Below are 18,607 nucleotides of genomic sequence, written 5' to 3'. Positions count from 1 at the left end.
CCTCTGAAAACTGTGTAATGAGTATGCATAGTAGGATATGGGGAGTGTGGCAGGGTGGACACCCACTCCTGCCCTGAGGGGCTTAAAAAAGACCTAGGAAAGGGCTGTGGCAGGAGAAAGCAGCCACTCGGCTGATTGGGGCAAGCAGGCAGAGCTGCGGCCATGCCCCAAACAGAGCCCAGCTGGCCCCTATAAAAGGTTTGAGCCAGGAGTAAAGGCACATAGTCTCCTCTAGCTATAGAGAGAGATGGGCGTGGCTGCAGGGAGCTAGAGATAAGGTACTGGGCGTGGAGCAGAGCTGGGGAAAGGCCAAGGGAGCCGGGGAGCTCTGGCTTGGAAACCCCCCAGGCTGCGGCCTAGTATAAGGCCAAACAGGTACTGGGGTTGTAGTAGACAGCCCAAGGCTAGACAGAGGCAGCAGGCCCAACCCCCCCCCCCCCCCTTGCCAGTGATGAGTGGCATACACTGCAGTCTGCCCCAGGGAACGGAGGCTAGTTGGTGACTGGCAGTAGCCTTACACTGGGCAAGGTGGGGCTAGGGGGTGGGGGTTCCCCTGGGCGGGGAGACCCTGAGACTGAGGGGTTACTGCCAGAGGGGCAGCACCCCAGAGAAAGGGACACCGGGGTCCTGGGAGGGACATGGGGGCCAGCGGTAAGGTGGATTACTGGCCTGCAGAGGGCACTCCGGAAGCTGGATGAGCTAATTCCCAACAGAGACCAGCGGGAGGCGCTGCAGGGGTGAGTCCTGGATCACTACAGGGAGCATTTTCAAAGTGCCTACATGATTTAGAAGCCTAAGTCCCATTTTCAAAGGTGATTCAGGCACTTAAGGGCTCCAACCCAACTGACTTTCAATGGGATGGTAGAGCTTTTGAAATATTCCCCTTTATCAGTATGCTTGCCAAGAATAGGCCTAAGGCAGGGGTTTGTCTACATGGGGACCAATTCACTAATTAAAGTGAATTAGTCAAACTGCATTAAAATCCCTAAGTGGGCCCTCTCATTCAGAATCAAAGTGGCCTGATGAATCATTAATCCTGCCTGCAGTGCCAATTTTGGAGACTCAGAGGTAGTGCTGTGATGCGGAAGGAATCCCAGGGGCTCCTTGGGACCTTATCAGTTCAAAGGGGCTTTAAGGTATGCTGGGGCTTGGAAAGGGGCTGTGTGCAATTCTGGAGCTGCTAAGGGGTCATGAAGTTAGGCATAGAGGGGTGCAGGGGTTATGATTAGGTTTCTAAATGGAGAAAAAAAATCCAGTCTCCAAAACTCATCCCACAGACCAAGCTCCACCCATTTGAGGCAGATGCCTACATGAGAGAGCATTTGCTTTCCCTTGTGCTTAGGATGGGGCTGGAGCTTCAATGCTCCAGGGCTCACAGTGGGTTTTGCATGCAATTGTGGATCCTCAGACAAGCAAAGATGTAGCTCACACAGCTGGGTGACCTTGTCATGACTCTACATTATTGTGACATTCTGTACCTTGGGGAGCACCCTGTAACCATCATGCCATGAGAGGTATCATGAGAAAGATTATGATCTGCTGAAAGCCATTGTTCCATCTAAATAGGTGTATAATTAATGCATATAAAATTATAAAGAATTGTGTTGTATGGTTTTCACTAAAATATGCTGTGGGTTTGGGAAGCACCCAGATTCTAGCTCTCCAGAGACAATGACAAGGGAAGAGATAACCAATGTCCAAGTGGGTGCTGAACAGACATCACCAGCCATTGTACAGCTGAGGAGTTACAATTCAACGACTCACTTACAGGAGACACACTGGGGTATTGCTTCACCTTGAGACTCAGCAGTGCCCACCAGACATGCCTGGACTTGTGTTCTCCAAGCGCATGGACTAAGAGTATAAAACAGAACACTGGGGCCTCATGCTTGGCCGTTCTCCTTCCCCCATCTATGATGCAAGCAACAAGGACACTGAGAAGACTGACTACTCCAGCAAAGGAGACTGGCCCAGGTTTCAAGGGTGAAAACTGTGTTCTAGGAACTGCAATATCCAGTGGGGTGAGAAAAACTGATTAATCTAGATGTAACCCAGTCTAATAGAGTTGAGAGTTTAGACTGCATGTTTATATTTTCTTTTGGTAACTAACTTGGACGTTATTCCTATCACTTAATATCACTGAAAATCTGCCTTTTATAGTCAAAACATTTGTTTAACTGTTTATCTTTACCAGTGAGTTTGTATGAAGTGTGTGGCAAATCAGCTCAGGTTTTGCAAAGGCTGGTGGATATTCACTTTTCATTGATGAAGTGGTGAACAATTAATAAACTTGCATTGCTCATCTTGAGTAGTGCAAGACCGTATATTCCAGGGGTACAGTGCTGGGAGGATGTGGCTCTGGGAGCATTCATGCAATCTAGCTGGGTGTGGGGTCTCCACATGTGGTTGTGCTGAGTGATACTAGCACCTGGAGGGGTTTGCTGCTGGTCACTAGCAAGGCATTGTAAGAGACAGCCCATGCTGGAGAGAGTTAAGGGGGCACAGTGGTTCCACAGTCCCAGGCTGCACCCTGGGGATTAGTAAACCTGACGTGCAGTGATAGAACAAATTGAGCTCTTTGAGTCTAATTTAACAAAGAGAAGGTTAAGGGATGACTTGATCACAGCCTATAAGTATCTATATGGGAAATAAATAGTTGTTAATAGGCTCCCCACTCTAGCAGAGAAAGGTCTAACATGATCCAACAGCTAGAAGTTAAAGCTAAACAAATTCAGACTGGAAATAAGGTGTACATTTTTAACAGTGAGAGTAATTAACCATTGGCACAGTTTACCAAGGGTTGTGGTGGATTCTTCATCAGTGACCATTTGAAATCCAAGAGGGGATTTTTTTCTAACAGAACTGCTCTAGGAATTATTTTGGGGAAGTTCTATAGCCTGTGTTATCCAGGAGGTCAGACTATCTGAACATAATGGTCCCTTCTGACCTTGTAATCTAGAACTCTCACTGCCTCTCTCAGTAAGCATGTCAACCAGGCCACAGCAAGGATGGAGGCTTCAGGCAGGGGACTCTTGACCTGACTCCTTCCTCTAGTGCTCACTGACCCCAACTCTTGGGACAAAACAACCCAGCTTTGTAGAATTTAACAACAGGCTTAGAGATGTATCTTCAATGGGGATGTGTGGGGCAGGGTGTTATATGGGGGGAATTCTCCTCAAGGGAAGGATGTGTGTTAGGGGAATGATCCTCCTCAGGGGCAGGGTGTGTAATAGAGGGGTGTATTCTCCTTGGGACAGGGTGCACAGTAGAGGGGTGTATTTGCCTCAGGGGCAGGGTCTGTTATAGAACAGTGAATTCTCCTAAGGGCAGGATGTATTATAGAGCCAGGATTCTCCTCAGGAGGCAGGGTGTATTATATATGAGTGGATTTGCCTCTCTCCCTCTCCTTTTTTATTTTTTAAAACTACCTGGTGGGATTAAGAGCTGCTATATTTTTTGAAGTTTGCCCTTGGAATATCTGTCTTGTTTTGCTTTAAAGAACTGTCTACACGGCCTAGACTTGGGTTTTGGCTGCTTCTTTATTTTTATTAACTAAAATAAAAAAAAATACATGGTGCTTTGAGGGGTCTGAGCTTTCCAGAGTTTGATTTTTTCAAATAAAAAATTGCAAAAAAATTGAATGCCAGGAAAAATACTTGGAAGCATTTTTTGACATTTTTGCAAAATTTCTCCAGCAAGTGCAATCTCCACATTAAGTGAATGCACTGCTGCAGAGGGTCAGCTATGTTCCCTGGCAGTTGCAATGGCTATATGCTGTCAATGCACTGGGAGAGCCAAATTACTGGGCATCTGTAATTGCCATTACCGATTCCTACTGGAGTGGAAGGAGGATCTGGCCAACCCTGAGAGCGGGCTTTCACGTGCAATTCCTACAGCTTCCCTCATCCTCTTAGGGCAGAGATGCCACCCAAACAGCCTCTCTCATCTCTGCATCCCTGCTGTGGGCCTTGATGACACCCCACAATGGTAAAAGCAGTGCAAAATTTAAAAAAAGGAAAGAGAAGAATGAATAAGAATAAAAGAAAGGAAATTTGACCACACTGCACAGTATCTGAGAGTTAGGCTGGGGACTCCTGTTCTAGCTAAACCAGCTCTACTCATCTGCCATGTATCCAGGGCCCCGCTGAGTCTGCCATCAGAAATGCCAGTGAGTGACAATTATTATGGTTAATTATGTGTGATGGGGAAGCTAAACTGAAACCCCACAACTCATCTCCTCTAGATTCATGAATAGCTGTCAGAGTGGGAGGCCTATCAGGTACTATTTTCCATAGATGGATTTTTTGGGGAGGGGGCATGGGATGGCATTCCCCCCCTCAACCTACTTGCAATGTAATCAGTTCTGCAGAGGAAACAGGAGATGTGCTGCTCCCAGCTTGTGCCCCCGAGGCAGGGAGTCAGAATTTTGTTTATAAACAGAGTGGTTAACAGGTGATTAAGATAAGAGAGGGCTGTTCGGATGTTAAATGATCTGTTCCAAGCCTGGTGAACTGCAAAAAGTCAGTAGCCTAAATGACAGAAAGTAATTATAGATTTTTCTACAATTGTTTCAATTGTTGTATTCAAGAGATAGTAACAAAGTTACTAATATCTGTCTTTGAGAAGATAACTGATTTTTTTTTAGAAAAAAGAAATGTGGTAGACCTAATCTACCTGGATGTCAGTAAGGCATTTGATACAATTCCACATGAGAAAATGAGTTAAACTGGAGAAAATGGGGGTTAATATGAGAACTAAAAGGTGGATAAAGAACTGATTAAAGGAGAGATTGCAACAGGTCATACTAAAGGGTGAATTGTGAGGCTGGAGGGAGGCTACTAGTGGAGTTCCTCAGGGATCAGTCTCGGGACCAATCCTATTTAACGTTTTTATTACTGACCTTGGCACAAAAAGTGGAAGTGTGCCAATAAAATTTGCAGATGACACAATGTTGGGAGGTATTGCCAATACGGAGGAGGACTGGAATATCATGCAAGAAGATCTGGATGACCTTGTAAACTGGAGTAATAGAAATGGGATGAAATTTAATAGTGCAAATTCATAGAATCATAGAATATCAGGGTTGGAAGGGACCTCAGGAGGTCATCTAGTCCAACTCCCTGCTCAAAGCAGGACCAATTCCCAACGCCTGACCTTAAAAACCTCTAAGGAAGGAGATTCCACCACCTGCCTAGGTAACCCATTCCAGTGCTTCACCACCCTCCTAGTGAAAAAGTTTTTCCTAATATCCAACCAAAACCTCCCCAACTGCAACTTGAGACCATTACTCCTTGTTCTGTCATCAGGTACCACTGAGAACAGTCTAGATCCATCCTCTTTGGAACCCCCTTTCAGGTAGTTGAAAGCAACTATCAAATCCCCTCTCATTCTTCTCTTCTGCAGACTAAACAATCCCAGTTCCCTCAGCCTCTTCTCATAAGTCATGTGCTCCAGCCCCCTAATCAGTTTTGTTGCCCTCGGCTGGACTCTTTCCAATTTTTCCGCATCCTTCTTGTAGTGTGGGGCCCAAAACTGGACACAGTACTCCAGATGAGGCCTCACCAATGTCGAATAGAGGGGAACGATCACGTCCCTCGATCTGCTGGCAATGCCCATACTTATACAGCCCAAAATGTCTTTAGCCTTCTTGACAACAAGGGCACACTGTTGACTCATATCCAGCTTCTCGTCCACTGTAACCCCTAGGTCCTTTTCTGCAGAACTGCTTCCTAGCCATTCGGTCCCTAATCTGTAACAGGACGGAAGAATCCCATGCACTAAGTGCAGGACTCTGCACTTGTCCCTGTTGAACCTCATCAGGTTTCTTTTGGCCCAATCCTCTAATTTGTCTAGGTCCCTCTGTATCCTGTCCCTACCCTCCAGCGTATCTACCACTCCTCCCAGTGTCATCTGCAACCTTGCTGAGAGTGCAGTCCACGCCATCCTCCAGATCATTAATGAAGATATTGAACAAAACCAGCCCCAGGACCGACCCCTGGGGCACTCCACTTGAAACCGGCTGCCAACTAGACATGGAGCGGTTGATCACTACCCGTTGAGCCCGATGATCTAGCCAGCTTTCTATCTACCTTATAGTCCATTTATCCAGCCCATACTTCTTTAACTTGCTGGCAAGAATACTGTGGGAGACTGTATCAAAAGCTTTGCTAAAGTCAAGGAATCCACTGCTTTCCCCTCATCCACAGAGCCAGTTATCTCATCATAGAAGGCAATTACGTTAGTCAGGCATGACTTGCCCTTGGTGAATCCATGCTGACTGTTCCTGATCACTTTTCTCTCCTCTAAGTGCTTCAGAATTGATTCCTTGAGGACCTGCTCCATAATTTTTCCAGGGACTGAGGAGAGGCTGACTGGCCTGTAGTTCCCCAGATCCTCCTCCTTCCCTTTTTTAAAGATGGGCACTACATTAGCTTTTTTCCAGTCATCCGGGACTTCCCCTGATCGCCATGAGTTTTCAAAGATAATGGCCAATAGCTCTGCAATCACATCTGCCAACTCCTTTAGCACCCTCGGATACAGTGCATCCATGGACTTGTGCTCGTCCAGTTTTCCTAAATAGTCCCGAACCACTTCTGTCTCCACAGAGGGCTCGTCACCTTCTCCCCATACTGTGCTGCCCAGTGCAGCAGTCTGGGAGCTGACCTTGTTCGTGAAGACAGAGGCAAAAAGATCATTGAGTACATTAGTTTTTTCCCACATCCTCTGTTACTAGGTTGCCTCCCTCATTCAGTAAGGGCCCCACACTTTCCTTGACTTTCTTCTTCTTGCTAACATACCTGAAGAAACCCTTCTTGTGACTCTTAACATCTCTTGCTAGCTGCAACTCCAAGTGTGATTTGGCCTTCCTGATTTCACTCCTGCATGCCTGAGCAATATTTTTATACTCCTCCCTGGTCATTTGTCCAATCTTCCATTTCTTGTAAGCTTCTTTTTTGCATTTAAGGTCAGCAAGGATTTCACTGTTAAGCCAAGCTGGTCGCCTGCCATATTTACTGTTCTTTCTACACATCGGGATGGTTTGTTCCTGCAACTGCAATAAGGATTCTTTAAAATACAGCCAGCCCTCCTGGACTCCTTTCCCCCTCATGTTATTTTCCCATGGGATCCTGCCCATCAGTTCCCTGAGGGAGTCAAAGTCTGCTTTTCTGAAGTCCAGAGTCCATATTCTGCTGCTCTCCTTTCTTCCTTGTGTCAGGATCCTGAACTCGACCATCTCATGGTCACTGCCTCCCAGGTTCCCATCCACTTTTGCTTCCCCTACTAATTCTTCCCTGTTTGTGAGCAGCAGGTCTAGAAGAGCTCTGCCCCTAGTTGGTTCCTCCAGCATTTGCACCAGGAAGTTGTCCCCTACACTTTCCATTTTCCTCTTCATAGTTTAGTCCTCCAGCTAAGTCACACTGAAGGTCCTCCCTTCTGGGGTATTATCAAAGTCTCCTTCCAGACTGTCCCCAGCAGCCCCTAAAGAGGCTGCCCCAGCACGCTGCTCCCACAGTGGCTTGTAGTGGAACCTAGGCTCACCTCTACACGGGGTTCCAATCCAGGGACAAGCAATTTAGCATCTCAGGTTTTTGTTCTCCCAGCCCTCAGTACTGCTTCCTACATTGCCTATATCTCTATTGCCAGATCCCTGGCTTTATAAAAGCCCTGCCTGTTTTTGCCCAGGTGAGCTTCATCCCCAAGTAAGCCTCATAGCAGCCTAGCTCCCCTCCAGGTGCAGCCCATGGCTAATTGGTCTTACTTGCACATTTTAACCCCACCAGGGCTAGTGTGGGGTGAATGCCCCAACACAATGAGCTTTAGGAACATAAAGCATAACCCAGGAGTGAACCCCAGGCCTATTGAGTTTTGCACCTCCTATCACAAGCAACCTCATCATACAATTGTACTCATAAATTTGCACTTATAATTAAGTTGTTTGCCCTCACAACCCCTATTGGGAGGCTCTGCCACCCCTCTGTCTTCTAATTTCTGGCCTGAATTTGTTCATGGCTAGTTTATATTCACTTATTCTTGTGCCAACATTGTCTTTTAGTTTAAATAGCTCTTGTCCCTCTCTGGTGTTTATCTCTCTGATGTATTTATAGAGAACAATCAGATCCCTGCTCAGCCTGCATTTTGCTAGACTAAACAAGCCAAGCTCTTTCAGTCTCCACTCATAAAATAGGTCCTCTAGTCCCCTCATCATCTTAGTAGCTCTTCTCTGTGTCTGTTCCAGTTTGAATTCATCTTTCGTGAATATGGGTGACCAGAATTGTACACAGTATTCCAGATGGGGTCTTTACCAGTGCCTGGTACATTAATATTAATACTGCCCTATCTCATGGCCAAGGTGGCATGAGTGACACTGGTAGTGGCATGGGGACCCTTCAAGACAGGCAGGGGCAGAAGCATGGGCCCCCTTTCCCCCTCAGAAGTGACTGTGTGGCCCTTGGGAGCAGCTGGGTGCAAGGAGGGCTCCCCCATACTTACTCCAGCTGCTGGGTATCTCTGTGGGGTTGAAGCCTGGGCCCACTATGCTCCACCCCTCCCAACAGAGTCCCCTGCTGGTGGGGTCCCTGGAGCCCTTCCCCAGAGTGGGGCTGGTGGGGTCCCTGAAGCAGTGGGACTGGGAGATAACACCCAACTGAGATACATGGGATGTACGTTCCTTCTCAGAGTGATGAGCTCAAGCTCTCTGCAGATACAGGAAGTGTCACTGTGTCAGTCACACACTCAGGACAGTTCCCCCTCTCAGAGCAATGAGCTCAGGCTCTCTGCAAATTCAGGCAGTGTTGCTGCATCAGTTACACTTGGGGCAGTCACCCCCCCCCACTCAGAGTGACAGGCTCAAGCTCTCTGCAGACAGGCACATGCAGGACAGTTCCCCCCTCTCAGAGCTATGGGCTCAGGCTCTCTGCAAATTCAGAAAGGTTGCTGCAACAGTTACACTTGGGGCAGTCACTCCCCCCCACTCAGAGTGACAGGCTTAAGCTCTCTGCAGACACGCACATGCAGGACAGTTCCCTCCTCTCAGAGCTATGGGCTTAGGCTCTTGGCACACTAAGGTAGCTTCACTGCATCAGTTACACACAAATCACCTTTTCCAGCTTTTTATTAATTTGAAACCACGACGACTAAAAATTTACTTAAAAATACTTTTTCCCTCTTTAAATGAAACCTGAGATTCTGCTGTAACCAAGTGACCATAGCAACCACGGCCCTATGCACAGTCCTGTGGTGTGTATACCATAATCTGGCTCTGGCTTCAGACCAGACCAGAGTCTATGGACACTGGGGTGGTGTTCAGTCTAAAAGGGTGTTGTCTTATCAGATGAATTTTTAGGAACCTAGGACATCTGCTGTAAGATATGGGGTTCTAGCTGGCAGTGGGTGAGGATAAGAAAGCACCAAGCAAGCCTGGCTTTTTTAGGATTACCCTGGGCTACCCTGTGCTCTGCTACCTTGTGCTCTGCTGGCCCCTAGTAGCCAAACCCTGTAGCTACAGAGCGGGTTTTCACCTATGTCCCACTGGGGGATGCACAAATGTGAATAAAATGGATCTGGTTTCCATAGCCCATATGAGGCATGGAGGTGTATCCACAGGTCCCAGCATGCACAGCTTCATCTTTTCCTAGGTACCGTCCCCCTGTCGACTCCACATGCTGCACTCTCTGTTATTAAAACAGGGGCAGGCTTGGGCCACTCCATAGAGCTTTGTGGGCTGCCCTGCTCCTATGAGCACTTCCTGGGCCCACACTGCAGAGGAGGTGATTGCTAAAGTGCTTCTTCGAGAGTAACTATCAGGAGCCAGAGAACAGCCCACATAACCAAGGTGCCAAGACTTGGTACCTCTCACACCTTTCCTTCCAATTTACAGCCACTTGGGGCACGAGCCTCTCCTGGGTGCTCAGGATGACTATGACAGTATCTCAACACAGGAGATATCCCGGGCAGTGGGATCATGGAGCTGCTCACCCTTCACTGAAGAACATGGCTTTTCCAGGTCACGTTTATAGATTTCTTGGAAGCGCACGTGATGGAAACTCTCTTTGCATCTGCTGAGAACCCAGGCTTGCTTGGTGCTTCCCATCCCCACCATTTCCTGAAAAGTCAAGGACAGAAGGGTCACTTTTGGAAATCCTGGGATTTCCTGTGTACATACCAGAGAGAGTGAGAGCAATGTGGGATTGATGACTAGAATGATTAGAAACTAGACTGAGATGACCAGACCCCGCGACCCTGTGAGCCACCTCTCCCTCACTGGAAGGCATTCAAATAGGGCTAAAGAACTTTTAAAATGAACCCAAATAATTTTTCCAGTGATGGCCTATGGGGGAGGAGAGCAGCTGGCTCTGTGAAGCTATTCTAACACAATGGAACTGGCATTAGCGTACATGCCTTGGCCATAGAATGTGACCTCATAGCGTACATTTTGAAGTTCCTCTTTGCTGTAACTCCACTGCCTCTGTGGTCTTGTCTAGGTTAGTTTACACTCCTCCTTAGCCACCTTTCCTGCTACACAGCTTCCAGCAACCCCTCACTGGGGCAGCTTTTACTATTCACTGAATGCCAAGACTTGGTACCTCTCACACCTTTCCTTCCAATTTACAGCCAATAGGCAACGCACAGGACTGTTCATGTCATCACTGAACCTGGCCCCTATAGCCAGTTCCAGAAATCTGCATACACAGACATGGACAGGTACTGGTACAATCATACTTACAGCAAGCATGTGTACACACACACACACACATCCCAAAGACATAGTAAATAGACTTATGGTCCAGTGAGAACTCACTGTCTGTGGGCCAGGAAGTGAGGCCACCAGGGCCAACGCATACCTAATGCTCAGCAAGGTGAGGGCTGCACTGTACTGGGCTGGCAGGGTCACACTGACTTCACTACACTTATTAGAATCAACAAACCAAATGGTGAGAGAACAAAGGGACCACACTGTACCTGAGGATGGTGACCTAACACTTAACAGGGAAAAGCAGGATCTTAACAAAGTACATAGTGAGACACTGGAAAGTGTTCTCTTTTGTTTAAAGTAGTGTCCACACAAACCAGGACACACAGCTAGTAAATTGCTCTCTGGGACGATTACAAAGTTGAAGCAAACCACAGGGCTCCCTATATTGGGTGTCATTATCTCAGATCCAGATATGGGTGGCGGGTGGCGGGTGGAGCCCTCCCTCCCCCCCCCCCCCCGTTTGGGGAGGCTAGCTCTGTGGCTAGCTTCGGGATGAGGCCCGACTCCCATGGCAGAAGCCCTGACCCTCCCCCACCTGCCCTCCCATGGCTGGAGAAGCCCCAGGCCAGCAGAACCCCAGGCTGCCCCCCCTCTGCCACCGGCTGGCCCCAGCTGTGCTGGTCGGCCGACCTGAGCCCAAGGCCAGTCCCAGCTGTGCTGGCCAGCTGACCGACCCCAATCCCGGGCCAGCCCTAGCTGCCCCAGCTGGCCTACCAACCCGAGCCCGGGGCCAGCCGACCTGAGCCCCAGGCCTGTCCTAGCCCCAGGCCGGAGAATGGGAAAGGCAATGCGCCTCATCTCCCGAGATCCTCAGACCCCCAGAAGAAGAACGCTGAGCTTTTTATATGCGCCATGCAGATTCTGGGGCGGTTGAGGAGACAGTATCTGCTACTCAGCTTCCCGGGTTCATCAGTAATCTCTCTGGAGTCCAGGGAGATTACCGATGAACCCAGGAAGCTGAATAGCAGATCCCACCACCTCAGCTGCCCTGGAACCTGCATAGCACATAATAATAAGCAAAAACCCACAAAGTGTCCCGCAGCAGCGGCTCTGCCAGGGGAGGCTGAGCCTTCCCTGGCCTATTATACCCGCCACCCATGGATCCAGCTAAATAAATGAGTCTTGCTTCTTTCTACACAAACCCTGCATGCAGTGCACTGGGCAACATGGGGCTCATGCATGAGACACTAAACAACTTTGCCCCTGCACTCCCAGTTGTTCTGAGGATAGCCAGGATGGGATGGCACAGGGGATCAGTGTTGGACAACAGCAAAACCTGAGAAATGGAAACTTGGGGTTGGCTAAATTCTGGGGGAGAAAGGAGCACAGTGGTTTCCCTATGGATTTGGTGGAGGGGGGGTCTTCCCCAGGCCAGCCCATCACTGGACAAGCAGAGGCTCAGAGCCCTCGATACCATGTAAGGCCAGCTGCATGGAGACCTGCCCTGTGCCCTATGCTGGCCCCTTCCAGAAAGAAGGCAGTGCTCACAAAGAACCCACCCCAGGCTGCAACTGGGCCCCTCTGAGTGGGGGTCACCCAGACAGCACGTGCTTTAAGGGGAGAGCAGTATAGTCTTAAAGTGTCTGGCCAATTCCCAGTGGCCTCCATGCAGTTTGAATCTGTTCCCTGCTGACTTCCACTCCCTGCAGGTCAGGCCACTCCCCATTCCTCTTGTGCAGAACCTTGATTCCATGTAAAACATCCCTGAGAGGTCCAAGGAGGAGCAGGGGAGCAGCCCTCTCCTTCACTGGGCTGACTTCTTCCCCACTGGCAGAAATGCCCCTATTTGGAGTAGCGCAGAATAGTGGCCTGTGACTGCCTCAGCCATTGCTCTCTCATGTGGAATGGACCTTCCCTGAGGATTTTGGGAATCTGTGTGTGCAAGCTATGAATTCTATGTGAGATGGTTAACTCTCCGAGTATATCATTGCCAAGCTGCAACCTGGATTTGCCTTCTCTATTGTTTGTTTGCCTCCATGTTGGACTGGAATTCCAAAGGAGGGTGGCAAAACAATAAAGAAATAGGGTTATTGATGTTCAAGTGCTTGACCATTGAAATGGAATCACTCTAAAGAATAGACTGTCTTCCAGTCATGAGAACTGGTTTATCATGGGAAAGGTCATGTAGCAATGAAGTCTCCTGGTAGGACTCTGTAGTCACCTATTGAGACTGACCACGGAGTTATGGAACAGAAGAGATTGGAAGGTTACAGAGGGCAAAAGTTGCTCTCAATTCTGCCATATTTCACAAGCTTAATATGAGGGAAATTGCTGCAGGAGCTGGGTGAGGCAGGTGGCCCCTGCTTTCCTGAATTCACATAGTCCCCCAAGGACTCACCAGGAAAGGATGAGCTAGAGAGCAGATAAACATGTTGTATGGATCTGTGTAGATCTTCAGTGATTCAGTAAAATGCAATAACGTGTTAAACTCTGTGCAAGTGTCTCTGTGTGTTGTATGCTACACCTATCATGTGCTTGTCAGGGTTCCTTCCCCACTCTGAACTCTGGGGTACAGATGTTGGGACCCGCATGAAAGACCCCCTAAGCTTATTTCTACCAGCTTAGGTTAAAAACTTCCCCAAGGAAGTTGTACGGTATTGCTGCCACCACCAAGTGATTTAGACAATGATTCAGGAAAAGGACCACTTGGAGTCCCTGTTTCCTCAAAATATTCCCCCAAGCCCCTTAACCCCCTTTCCTGGGGAGGCTTGAGAATAATATACCAACCAATTGCCTTTAATAAAACTACAGACCAGACCCTTTATTTTTAGGACACTAAAATCAATCAGGTTCTTAAAAGAAGAATTTTATTATAAAGAAACAAGTAAAAGAAGCACCTCTGTAAAATCAGGATGGAAGGTCATTTTACAGAGTGATAAAAAGATTTAAAACACAGAGGATTCCCCTCTAGGCTCAACTTCAAGTTACAAAAACAGGAATAAACCTCCCTCTTAGCATAGGGAAAATTCACAAGCTAAAACAAAAGATAATCTAACGCATTTCCTTGCCTTTACTTACAATTTCTGTAATTTTAGATGTATCATTTCAAGGTATCTTTTCAAGAGATGGTTTACCTGCTTGGTCTCTCTCTCTTTATCCAGAAGGAACAAACAAAGAGAGCACAAACAAAAACCTCTCCTCCGCCCACAGATTTGAAAGTATCTTCTTTTCCCATTGGTCCTTCTGGTCAGGTGCCAACTAGGTTAATTGAACTGATTAACCCCTTACAGGTAAAATGAGTCTGTACCTCTGTCTGTGTCAAGGTTCCTTCCCCACTCTGAACTTTAGGGTATAGATGTGGGGACCTGCATGAGAAGCTCTAAGCTTAACTACCAGCTTAGATCTGGTTTTGCTGCCACCACTCCCAAGTGCTAACTCCCTTCCCTGGGTAGCCTTGAGAGACTTCTCCACCAATTTCTTGGTGAACACCGATCCAAACCCTTGGATCTTAAATAAGGAGAAATTAATCATTCCCCCTCCTTTCCTCCCACCAATCCTGGTGAGTCCAGATCCAACCCCCTTGGATCTTAAAACAAGGAAAAATCAATCAGGTTCTTAAAAAGAAGGCTTTTAATTAAAGAAAGAAAGATAAAAATCATCTTTGTAAAATCAGGATGGAAAATAACTTTACAGGATAATCAGATTCAAAGAGCCCAGAGGAATCCCCTCTAGCCTTAAGTTCAAAGTTACAGCAAACAGAAGTAAATACTCTAGCAAAAGGTACATTTACAAGTTGAGAAAACAAAGATAAACCTAACATGCCTTGCCTGGCTGTTACTTACAAGTTTGAAATATGAGAGACTTGTTCAGAAAGATTTGGAGAGCATGGATTGATGTTTGGTCCCTCTTAGTCCCAAGAGCGAACCACCCCCAAAACAAAGAGCACAAACAAAAGCCTTCCCCCCACCAAGATTTGAAAGTATCTTGTCCCCTTATTGGTCCTTTGGGTCAGGTGTCAGCCAGGTTACCTGAGCTTCTTAACCCTTTACAGGTAAAAGGATTTTGGAGTCTCTGGCCAGGAGGGATTTTATAGTATTGTACACAGGAGGGCTGTTACCCTTCCCTTTATAGTTACGACAGTCTGTACCTCTGATCAGGAGGGATTTTATGTTACTGCACACATAAAGGTTGTTACCCTTCCCTTTATATTTATGACAGTGCCCCGGAGAAAGTTAAACTAACTTAGGAGGCTAACACCCTCAGGGAGTGGTTAAGCTACAGGGGGACTCTGTAACAGTCAACACTGGTTCCATGGACTGAGCAGGAGACTGCGTGGTCTCCGCTCCCAGGAAGGGGTGCTAGACAGAAGGTCTTCACCTCATGAGTGTGTCTAGGGACCTGAAGACTGGGGCTGCCTGGGCTGTGTTCAGACTCCAGAGGCTTAAAACATCTGGGGATCCAGCGGCTAGATTCCCCTTGAGCCATCTATTGGGCTGCCATCATGGGGAGCCTGATCAGACCGGTGACAGCATTATGCTGACTCCCAGCTCCCTCTAGGTTCTACCTCTGATATAGGAGTTTCTAACTGCTTCCAGCTCTTTACTGCTGGCATGCAAGGAAGCCTTGAGTGCCTGCAGTGAATACTCCTAGCACAGTTTCTGTTACATGTTACATGCTACATCACAAGGCTGTTACTTAGGTTGTAAGGCCAAGCTCTCAGGGCTTAGGAAACATCAGTTCTGCTGATTGTGCAATTCAGTCCCTTGTGCACATGCCTGGTCAGGTGAGATTTCCAGAGCAGATAAAGGAGTTAGGCATCAAGGTCAGTGGGATTTGGGTACCTAACTGCCTCAGCTCCTTTCAGAACCCCAGCTTCAACCTTTGCAATGTGTACTGAGTGGGGGAGATTTAGGGTGATGTTTATGAAATTTGATGTGCCTGTTTGTCAGTTTGCTATGGTGCTGGGGACTGTGGGCTTACCAGGGGTAATGTCCAGCAGATGCTGATAGGCCTGTGGACAGGAAATGCAGACCAATGCTCTTCAGGGCCCTGCAATCACAGGTAATTAAAGGCCAGAGTAGAAAGCCCACAGCTTTGACATCCAACCCTGTCCCACCATCCCTGGTGAAGATGCATAAACTGGTTTGGACCTGGCTCAGAGTCTCAGGGCAGAGAAAAGAATTTTGAAGGCTGTACTTGAAGCCTGTACTTTCACTAGGGAGCAGAGGGACAAGGAACTGTGAGGAGCCTGAGATAGTGCCTGGCTAGTTAGAATTGCATCACTCATATGTTTTTCACATGGCCTGTTTTCGTACTCATGTAACTAAATTAAGTGGACATGTTTAGTCTGGAGAAGTGAAGACTAAGTGGAGACCTGATAATAATTATAAAGAAGACAGTGATCAATTGTTCTCCATGTCCACTGAAGGTAGGACAAGAAGTAATGAGTTTAATTTGCTGGAAGGGAGATTTAGGTTAGATTCTAACTCTAAGGTTAGTTAAGCTCTGGAATAGGCTCCAAGGAAGGTTGTGGAATCCTCATAATTGGAGGTTTTTATGAGCAGGTTGGACAAACACTGGTCAGGGATTGTCTAGGTTTACTTGGTCCTGCCTCCGTACGGAGGGAGGGACTAGATGACCTACCGAGGTCCCTTCCAGCCTGACATTTCTATGCTTTTCCATCATGCATCTCTGTTCTTGCTCCTTGCTCCCTTGTGTCTGCTGCATCCCCTCCTGGCCATGTGCCCCATGCAAGCTGTTCCCTTACACCCCAGGGCTGGAGCTCACTCCTGCCCAGAGTGCCAAGGACCCATCCTGGTTTCTCTCCAAGCCCTACACAATATATCTGCCCATTTGCCATCAAGGCTGCTTTTGGACAGAAAATTGGGGGTTTCAGCTAAATGAAATTTTCACTAAAAGTGTCTGCTTTCCACTAAAAGCTGAATGCCCAACAACTGACTGGAGGTGTGGTCCAGCCAGGGACCCCAGCCACAGGGAGAAGGGTGGCATGAAGCACCTGAACTACAATTCCCAGGAAGCTCTAAGGTGCCATTTCCAAATTGAAAAATGTCAGTTTCAGCCAATAGCTCTTCAGTTTTCAATTTTTTCACTGAAAAGTCAAAGTTTTCTTGGAAATAGAACCTCATTTCCAACATGACCTATGGCACGGCTCTTCATGGCAGAGCATCCAAAGCCAAGCAAGGGTGCTGTTTGGTGAAGCATCTCTTGCTGAGCCAGAGCCTGGTGTGTCAGAGCTGCTATACCTCCATACACAAAGGGCAGGCACATGCTTTCAGACAGATTGACCTATGCTTAGAGCCAAGGAACAAATAAATAAGGAATATCAACTGTTGGGTGTCCATGAGAGAGTACCCACAGTCTGTCTTCTGCACGTTCAGTTCACAATGGTTGTCTGTCTCCAGCCCATGAACAGAGACCTTAGAGGCAGACAAGAAACAAGAATAACAACTACATACTATACAGCCACCACATAAATGACTGTCTCTCATAGCAGGGCTTGTGCCTCCTTCCCAGGCAAGTACACTCAGTAGAAACATGATGTTAGAATTCTCTCCGAGACCTTTTCCATTCAACTTATCCAGAATACCTTGTCCAGTTCTGGGAGAACATTTAATCCAGTTCTCTGGGATCCAAAACACTCAGTTTGACTCTGGATTTCATCAGTTTATTTGGGATACAGTGAAGCTACACTGAGTTGATCAGACTCAACCATAGGGTGTGGGTATAGGGTGTACCCACATCCAAAGTTGCACAGACAACCTCTTCCTTTATACACATTTACACATTACATTGCATTTGCTATCCATTACATCGCAAATTTTTGGCTTGGCTTGGTTACTTTGCAGGAACCAATCCTCTGTACAGCATGCTCTGTCCATGTGCTGTTCATGTGGAACCCGATCTTTACATTCCAGGTTTATCTTGTCCATAGTCCTTAGCATGAAGGTGTTGCTGCTTATCTTAGCTAGCACTGATATCCTGACTCCGGCATACTGTTTGTCAAGCCCACTCAATGTGCAGCAGCTGTTAAAAAACCGAACAGAATGCTGGGAATAATTAAGAAAGGGGTAGATAATGGGATAGAAAATATCATGTTGCCTCTATATAAATCCACGGTACACCCACATCTTGAATACTGTGTGCAGATGTGGTCGCCCCATCTCAAAAAAGATATATTGGAATTGGAAAAGGTTCAGAAAAGGGCAATAAAAATGATTAGGGGTATGGAACGGCTTCTGTCTGAGGAGAGATTAATAAGACTGGGACTTTTCAGCTTGGAAAAGAGACAGCTAAGGGGAGATATGATTGAGGTCTATAAAATCATGACTGGTGTAGAGAAAGTAGATAAGGAAGTGTTGTTTACTACTTCTCATAACACAAGAACTGAGGGTCACCAAATGAAATGAATAGGCAGCAGGTTTAAAACAAATAAAAAGGAAGTATTTCTTCACTCAATGCACAGTCAACCAGTGGAACTCCTTGCCAGAGGCTGTTGTGAAGGCCAAGACCATAACAGGGCTCAAAAAAGAACTAGATACATTCATGGAGGATACATCCATCAATGGCTATTAGCCAGGATGGGCAGGAATGGTGTCCCTAGCCTCTGTTTGCCAGAACCTGGGAATGAGCGACAGGGGGGATCACTTGTCCTGTTCATTCCCTCTGGGGCACCTGGCACTGGCCACTGTTGGAAGATGGGCTACTGGGCTAGATGGACCTTTAGTCTGACCCAGTAGGGCCATTCTTATGTTCTTATTTGCAATTTAACCTTCCATTCACCTTCTCAGTTATGCCCACAGAGAAATGAGGCAAGTTACCTATGTCAAGCCAGGACTATACATGATCATAGTAATCATTGCCAAGAGACACTTAAATGTACTCTGAAGATTCTCT

At 47.2% G+C, this 18,607-nt stretch overlaps 1 protein-coding gene across 3 annotated transcripts in view; it reads left to right on the top strand.

Annotated features, from left to right (window-relative positions):
- Positions 1-18,607, top strand: part of RGS5 (regulator of G protein signaling 5) — an 85,442-nt gene that overhangs the window by 7,403 nt on the left and 59,432 nt on the right. The gene's annotated exons all lie outside the window — the stretch shown is intronic.

Source organism: Chrysemys picta, chromosome 8 (assembly GCF_011386835.1).
Source record: "Chrysemys picta bellii isolate R12L10 chromosome 8, ASM1138683v2, whole genome shotgun sequence".
NCBI classification, from domain to species: domain Eukaryota; kingdom Metazoa; phylum Chordata; order Testudines; family Emydidae; genus Chrysemys; species Chrysemys picta.
The sequence above is the reverse complement of the archived record's forward strand: the minus strand, read 5'-3'. Positions and strand labels throughout refer to the sequence as shown.